The sequence below is a fragment of the Corvus hawaiiensis genome, chromosome 2 (assembly GCF_020740725.1).
Source record: "Corvus hawaiiensis isolate bCorHaw1 chromosome 2, bCorHaw1.pri.cur, whole genome shotgun sequence".
In the NCBI taxonomy this organism is placed as follows: Eukaryota; Metazoa; Chordata; class Aves; order Passeriformes; family Corvidae; genus Corvus; species Corvus hawaiiensis.
The window spans coordinates 50,045,134-50,052,675 of NC_063214.1; positions in this window are offsets into that span (position 1 = coordinate 50,045,134).

The window sequence follows — 7,542 nt, forward strand, 5'->3', positions numbered from 1 at the left end:
CTTTTCTGAAGCCTAACCCTAGGCGTAACCCTAACCCTAGCCCTAGGTCTCAGCCTAAGAAAGAGCATTGGGCTGAGTTGGGTTCCAATGAGGAAGCCACTGAGGCTTCAATGTTGGGGCCGTACCGCGCTCTCCTTGGCATTCCTTCCGCATTGTCAGTGTCCCTGGAGCTGTGGGCTTTGTGCTTTTCTGAAGCCTAACCCTAGGCGTAACCCTAACCCTAGCCCTAGGTCGCAGCCTAAGAAAGAGCATTGGGCTGAGTTGGGTTCCAGTGAGGAAGCCACTGAGGCTGCAATGTTGGGGTCGTACCGCGCTTTCCATGGCATTCCTTCCGCATTGTCAGTGTCCCTGGAGCTGTGGGCTTTGTGCTTTTCTGAAGCCTAACCCTAGGCGTAACCCTAACCCTAGCCCTAGGTCGCAGCCTAAGAAAGAGCATTGGGCTGAATTGGGTTCCAATGAGGAGCCCAGTGAGGCTGCAATGTTGGGGCCATACCGCGCTCTCCTTGGCATTCCTTCCGCATTGTCAGTGTCCCTGGAGCTGTGGGCTTTGTGCTTTTCTGAAGCCTAACCCTAGGCGTAACCCTAAGCCTAGCCCTAGGTCGCAGCCCAAGAAAGAGCATTGGGCTGAGTTGGGTTCCAATGAGGAAGCCACTGAGGCTGCAATGTTGGGGCCGTACCGCGCTCTCCTTGGCATTCCTTCCGCATTGTCAGTGTCCCTGGAGCTGTGGGCTTTGTGCTTTTCTGAAGCCTAACCCTAGGCGTAACCCTAACCCTAGCCCTAGGTCGCAGCCTAAGAAAGAGCATTGGGCTGAATTGGGTTCTAATGAGGAAGCCACTGAGGCTTCAATGTTGGGGCAGTACCGCGCTCTCCTTGGCATTCCTTCCGCATTGTCAGTGTCCCTGGAGCTGTGGGCTTTGTGCTTTTCTGAAGCCTAACCCTAGGCGTAACCCTAACCCTAGCCCTAGGTCTCAGGCTAAGAAAGAGCATTGGGCTGAGTTGGGTTCCAATGAGGAAGCCAGTGAGGCTGCAATGTTGGGGCCGTACCGCGCTCTCCTTGGCATTCCTTCCGCATTGTCAGTGTCCCTGGAGCTGTGGGCTTTGTGCTTTTCTGAAGCCTAACCCTAGGCGTAACCCTAACCCTAGCCCTAGGTCTCAGGCTAAGAAAGAGCATTGGGCTGAGTTGGGTTCCAATGAGGAAGCCAGTGAGGCTGCAATGTTGGGGCCGTACCGCGCTCTCCTTGGCATTCCTTCCGCATTGTCAGTGTCCCTGGAGCTGTGGGCTTTGTGCTTTTCTGAAGCCTAACCCTAGGCGTAACCCTAACTCTAGCCCTCGGCTCAGCCCAAGAAAGAGCATTGGGCTGAGTTGGGTTCCAATGAGGAAGCCAGTGAGGCTGCAATGTTGGGGCAGTACCGCGCTCTCCTTGGCATTCCTTCCGCCTTGTCAGTGTCCCTGGAGCTGTGGGCTTTGTGCTTTTCTGAAGCCTAACCCTAGGCGTAACCCTAACCCTAGGCCTAGGCGCAGCCTAAGAAAGAGCATTGGGCTGAGTTGGGTTCCAATGAGGAAGCCACTGAGGCTGCAATGTTGGGGCAGTACCGCGCTCTCCTTGGCATTCCTTCCGCATTGTCAGTGTCCCTGGAGCTGTGGGCTTTGTGCTTTTCTGAAGCCTAACCCTAGGCGTAACCCTAACCCTAGCCCTAGGTCTCAGCCTAAGAAAGAGCATTGGGCTGAGTTGGGTTCCAATGAGGAAGCCTTTGAGGCTGCAATGTTGGGGCCGTACCGCGCTCTCCTTGGCATTCCTTCCGCATTGTCAGTGTCCCTGGAGCTGTGGGCTTTGTGCTTTTCTGAAGCCTAACCCTAGGCGTAACCCTAACCCTAGCCCTAGGTCTCAGGCTAAGAAAGAGCATTGGGCTGAGTTGGGTTCCAATGAGGAAGCCAGTGAGGCTGCAATGTTGGGGCCGTACCGCGCTCTCCTTGGCATTCCTTCCGCATTGTCAGTGTCCCTGGAGCTGTGGGCTTTGTGCTTTTCTGAAGCCTAACCCTAGGCGTAACCCTAACCCTAGCCCTCGGCTCAGCCCAAGAAAGAGCATTGGGCTGAGTTGGGTTCCAATGAGGAAGCCACTGAGGCTGCAATGTTGGGGCAGTACCGTGCCCTCCTTGGCATTCCTTCCGCCTGGTCAGTGTCCCTGGAGCTGTGGGCTTTGTGCTTTTCTGAAGCCTAACCCTAGGCCTAACCCTAACCCTAACCCTAGCCCTAGGTCTCAGCCTAAGAAAGAGCATTGGGCTGAGTTGGGTTCTAATGAGGAAGCCAGTGAGGCTGCAATGTTGGGGCCGTACCGCGCTCTCCTTGGCATTCCTTCCGCATTGTCAGTGTCCCTGGAGCTGTGGGCTTTGTGCTTTTCTGAAGCCTAACCCTAGGCGTAACCCTAACCCTAGCCCTAGGTCGCAGCCCAGGAAAGGGCATTGGGCTGAGTTGGGTTCCAATGAGGAAGCCACTGAGGCTGCAATGTTGGGGCCGTACCGCGCTCTCCTTGGCATTCCTTCCGCATTGTCAGTGTCCCTGGAGCTGTGGGCTTTGTGCTTTTCTGAAGCCTAACCCTAGGCGTAACCCTAACCCTAGCCCTAGGTCGCAGCCCAGGAAAGAGCATTGGGCTGAGTTGGGTTCCAATGAGGAAGCCACTGAGGCTGCAATGTTGGGGCCGTACCGCGCTCTCCTTGGCATTCCTTCCGCATTGTCAGTGTCCCTGGAGCTGTGGGCTTTGTGCTTTTCTGAAGCCTAACCCTAGGCGTAACCCTAACCCTAGCCCTAGGTCGCAGACTAAGAAAGAGCATTGGGCTGAATTGGGTTCCAATGAGGAGCCCAGTGAGGCTGCAATGTTGGGGCCGTACCGCGCTCTCCTTGGCATTCCTTCCGCATTGTCAGTGTCCCTGGAGCTGTGGGCTTTGTGCTTTTCTGAAGCCTAACCCTAGGCGTAACCCTAACCCTAGCCCTAGGTCTCAGCCTAAGAAAGAGCATTGGGCTGAATTGGGTTCCAGTGAGGAAGCCAGTGAGGCTGCAATGTTGGGGCCGTACCGCGCTCTCCATGGCATTCCTTCCGCATTGTCAGTGTCCCTGGAGCTGTGGGCTTTGTGCTTTTCTGAAGCCTAACCCTAGGCGTAACCCTAACCCTAGCCCTAGGTCTCAGGCTAAGAAAGAGCATTGGGCTGAATTGGGTTCCAATGAGGAGCCCAGTGAGGCTGCAATGTTGGGGCCGTACCGCGCTCTCCTTGGCATTCCTTCCGCATTGTCAGTGTCCCTGGAGCTGTGGGCTTTGTGCTTTTCTGAAGCCTAACCCTAGGCGTAACCCTAAGCCTAGCCCTAGGTCTCAGGCTAAGAAAGAGCATTGGGCTGAGTTGGGTTCCAATGAGGAAGCCACTGAGGCTGCAATGTTGGGGCCGTACCGCGCTCTCCTTGGCATTCCTTCCGCATTGTCAGTGTCCCTGGAGCTGTGGGCTTTGTGCTTTTCTGAAGCCTAACCCTAGGCGTAACCCTAACCCTAGCCCTAGGTCGCAGCCTAAGAAAGAGCATTGGGCTGAATTGGGTTCTAATGAGGAAGCCACTGAGGCTTCAATGTTGGGGCAGTACCGCGCTCTCCTTGGCATTCCTTCCGCATTGTCAGTGTCCCTGGAGCTGTGGGCTTTGTGCTTTTCTGAAGCCTAACCCTAGGCGTAACCCTAACCCTAGCCCTAGGTCGCAGCCCAAGAAAGAGCATTGGGCTGAGTTGGGTTCCAATGAGGAAGCCACTGAGGCTGCAATGTGTGGGCAGTACCGCGCTCTCCTTGGCATTCCTTCCGCATTGTCAGTGTCCCTGGAGCTGTGGGCTTTGTGCTTTTCTGAAGCCTAACCCTAGGCGTAACCCTAACCCTAGCCCTAGGCGCAGTCCAAGAAAGAGCATTGGGCTGAATTGGGTTCCAATGAGGAAGCCACTGAGGCTGCAATGTGTGGGCAGTACCGCGCTCTCCTTGGCATTCCTTCCGCATTGTCAGTGTCCCTGGAGCTGTGGGCTTTGTGCTTTTCTGAAGCCTAACCCTAGGCGTAACCTTAACCCTAGCCCTAGGCGCAGCCCAAGAAAGAGCATTGGGCTGAGTTGGGTTCCAATGAGGAAGCCACTGAGGCTGCAATGTTGGGGCCGTACCGCGCTCTCCTTGGCATTCCTTCCGCATTGTCAGTGTCCCTGGAGCTGTGGGCTTTGTGCTTTTCTGAAGCCTAACCCTAGGCGTAACCCTAACCCTAGCCCTAGGTCGCAGCCCAGGAAAGAGCATTGGGCTGAGTTGGGTTCCAATGAGGAAGCCAGTGAGGCTGCAATGTTGGGGCCGTACCGCGCTCTCCTTGGCATTCCTTCCGCATTGTCAGTGTCCCTGGAGCTGTGGGCTTTGTGCTTTTCTGAAGCCTAACCCTAGGCGTAACCCTAACCCTAGCCCTAGGTCGCAGCCTAAGAAAGAGCATTGGGCTGAATTGGGTTCTAATGAGGAAGCCACTGAGGCTTCAATGTTGGGGCAGTACCGCGCTCTCCTTGGCATTCCTTCCGCATTGTCAGTGTCCCTGGAGCTGTGGGCTTTGTGCTTTTCTGAAGCCTAACCCTAGGCGTAACCCTAACCCTAGCCCTAGGTCGCAGCCCAAGAAAGAGCATTGGGCTGAGTTGGGTTCCAATGAGGAAGCCACTGAGGCTGCAATGTGTGGGCAGTACCGCGCTCTCCTTGGCATGCCTTTCGCCTTGTCAGTGTCCCTGGAGCTGTGGGCTTTGTGCTTTTCTGAAGCCTAACCCTAGGCGTAACCCTAACCCTAGCCCTAGGCGCAGTCCAAGAAAGAGCATTGGGCTGAATTGGGTTCCAATGAGGAAGCCACTGAGGCTGCAATGTGTGGGCAGTACCGCGCTCTCCTTGGCATTCCTTCCGCCTTGTCAGTGTCCCTGGAGCTGTGGGCTTTGTGCTTTTCTGAAGCCTAACCCTAGGCGTAACCTTAACCCTAGCCCTAGGCGCAGCCCAAGAAAGAGCATTGGGCTGAGTTGGGTTCCAATGAGGAAGCCACTGAGGCTGCAATGTTGGGGCCGTACCGCGCTCTCCTTGGCATTCCTTCCGCATTGTCAGTGTCCCTGGAGCTGTGGGCTTTGTGCTTTTCTGAAGCCTAACCCTAGGCGTAACCCTAACCCTAGCCCTAGGTCGCAGCCCAGGAAAGAGCATTGGGCTGAGTTGGGTTCCAATGAGGAAGCCAGTGAGGCTGCAATGTTGGGGCCGTACCGCGCTCTCCTTGGCATTCCTTCCGCATTGTCAGTGTCCCTGGAGCTGTGGGCTTTGTGCTTTTCTGAAGCCTAACCCTAGGCGTAACCCTAACCCTAGCCCTAGGTCTCAGGCTAAGAAAGAGCATTGGGCTGAATTGGGTTCCAGTGAGGAAGCCAGTGAAGCTGCAATGTTGGGGCCGTACCGCGCTCTCCTTGGCATTCCTTCCGCATTGTCAGTGTCCCTGGAGCTGTGGGCTTTGTGCTTTTCTGAAGCCTAACCCTAGGCGAAACCCTAACTCCCTAGCCCTAGGTCGCAGCCTAAGAAAGAGCATTGGGCTGAGTTGGGTTCCAATGAGGAAGCCACTGAGGCTGCAATGTTGGGGCCGTACCGCGCTCTCCATGGCATTCCTTCCGCATTGTCAGTGTCCCTGGAGCTGTGGGCTTTGTGCTTTTCTGAAGCCTAACTCTAGGCGTAACCCTAACCCTAGCCCTAGGTCGCAGCCTAAGAAAGAGCATTGGGCTGAATTGGGTTCTAATGAGGAAGCCACTGAGGCTGCAATGTTGGGGCAATACCGCGCTCTCCTTGGCATTCCTTCCGCATTGTCAGTGTCCCTGGAGCTGTGGGCTTTGTGCTTTTCTGAAGCCTAACCCTAGGCGTAACCCTAACCCTAGCCCTAGGTCGCAGCCCAGGAAAGAGCATTGGGCTGAGTTGGGTTCCAATGAGGAAGCCACTGAGGCTGCAATGTGTGGGCAGTACCGCGCTCTCCTTGGCATGCCTTTCGCCTTGTCAGTGTCCCTGGAGCTGTGGGCTTTGTGCTTTTCTGAAGCCTAACCCTAGGCGTAACCCTAACCCTAGCCCTAGGTCTCAGCCTAAGAAAGAGCATTGGGCTGAATTGGGTTCCAATGAGGAAGCCACTGAGGCTGCAATGTGTGGGCAGTACCGCGCTCTCCTTGGCATTCCTTCCGCCTTGTCAGTGTCCCTGGAGCTGTGGGCTTTGTGCTTTTCTGAAGCCTAACCCTAGGCGTAACCCTAACCCTAGCCCTAGGTCGCAGCCCAAGAAAGAGCATTGGGCTGAGTTGGGTTCCAATGAGGAAGCCACTGAGGCTGCAATGTTGGGGCAGTACCGCGCTCTCCTTGGCATTCCTTCCGCATTGTCAGTGTCCCTGGAGCTGTGGGCTTTGTGCTTTTCTGAAGCCTAACCCTAGGCGTAACCCTAACCCTAGCCCTAGGTCTCAGCCTAAGAAAGAGCATTGGGCTGAGTTGGGTTCCAATGAGGAAGCCTTTGAGGCTGCAATGTTGGGGCCGTACCGCGCTCTCCTTGGCATTCCTTCCGCATTGTCAGTGTCCCTGGAGCTGTGGGCTTTGTGCTTTTCTGAAGCCTAACCCTAGGCGTAACCCTAACCCTAGCCCTAGGTCTCAGGCTAAGAAAGAGCATTGGGCTGAGTTGGGTTCCAATGAGGAAGCCAGTGAGGCTGCAATGTTGGGGCCGTACCGCGCTCTCCTTGGCATTCCTTCCGCATTGTCAGTGTCCCTGGAGCTGTGGGCTTTGTGCTTTTCTGAAGCCTAACCCTAGGCGTAACCCTAACCCTAGCCCTCGGCTCAGCCCAAGAAAGAGCATTGGGCTGAATTGGGTTCCAATGAGGAAGCCACTGAGGCTGCAATGTTGGGGCAGTACCGTGCCCTCCTTGGCATTCCTTCCGCCTTGTCAGTGTCCCTGGAGCTGTGGGCTTTGTGCTTTTCTGAAGCCTAACCCTAGGCCTAACCCTAACCCTAACCCTAGCCCTAGGTCTCAGCCTAAGAAAGAGCATTGGGCTGAGTTGGGTTCTAATGAGGAAGCCAGTGAGGCTGCAATGTTGGGGCCGTACCGCGCTCTCCTTGGCATTCCTTCCGCATTGTCAGTGTCCCTGGAGCTGTGGGCTTTGTGCTTTTCTGAAGCCTAACCCTAGGCGTAACCCTAAGCCTAGCCCTAGGTCGCAGCCCAGGAAAGAGCATTGGGCTGAGTTGGGTTCCAATGAGGAAGCCAGTGAGGCTGCAATGTTGGGGCCGTACCGCGCTCTCCTTGGCATTCCTTCCGCATTGTCAGTGTCCCTGGAGCTGTGGGCTTTGTGCTTTTCTGAAGCCTAACCCTAGGCGTAACCCTAACCCTAGCCCTAGGTCGCAGCCCAGGAAAGAGCATTGGGCTGAGTTGGGTTCCAATGAGGAAGCCAGTGAGGCTGCAATGTTGGGGCCGTACCGCGCTCTCCTTGGCATTCCTTCCGCATTGTCAGTGTCCCTGGAGCTGTGG